At 34.2% G+C, this 529-nt stretch overlaps 1 protein-coding gene across 1 annotated transcript in view; it reads right to left on the reverse strand.

Annotated features, from left to right (window-relative positions):
• The window catches only part of BCKDHB (branched chain keto acid dehydrogenase E1 subunit beta), a 406,073-nt gene that overhangs the window by 149,125 nt on the left and 256,419 nt on the right, over positions 1-529 (reverse strand). The window lies entirely within an intron of this gene.

Raw genomic sequence — 529 nt, forward strand, 5'->3', positions numbered from 1 at the left:
ATAAACATAATGAGCTCAGTACAGAAAATAATATGCAACAAAGAAACCAGGGACACCATGAAAAACACATAACAAAATGACAGCAAAAAATTCAAACTCATCAATAATTACCCTGAATGTTAATGGATTAAATGCACCACTCAAGAGACGGAGAGTTGCAGATTGGATAAGAAACAAAACCCATCAATATGCTGCCTACAAGAGACACATCTTAGACATAAAGACACAAAAACACTAAAAATCAAAGGTGAGAAAAAGATTTATCAAGCAAATGGCAACTGTAAGACAGCAGGAGTGGCAAAATTAATTTCTGATCAAACTGACTTTAAGACAAAAACCACCATACGAGACAAGGAAGGACGTTATATAATGATTGAAAGATCAATTGAACATGAAGATATAACCATAAGAAATATCTATGGACCCAAAGAAACAGCCCCAAAATACATAAATCAGACTTTAAAAGAGTTGAAAAGCCAAATAGATGACTCCACAGTCATAGTGGGAGACTTCAATACACCACTTTCTT

This window comes from Orycteropus afer, unplaced genomic scaffold (genome assembly GCF_000298275.1).
Source record: "Orycteropus afer afer isolate SDZICR_OR568_19922 unplaced genomic scaffold, OryAfe1.0 scaffold00011, whole genome shotgun sequence".
NCBI lineage: Eukaryota > Metazoa > Chordata > Mammalia > Tubulidentata > Orycteropodidae > Orycteropus > Orycteropus afer.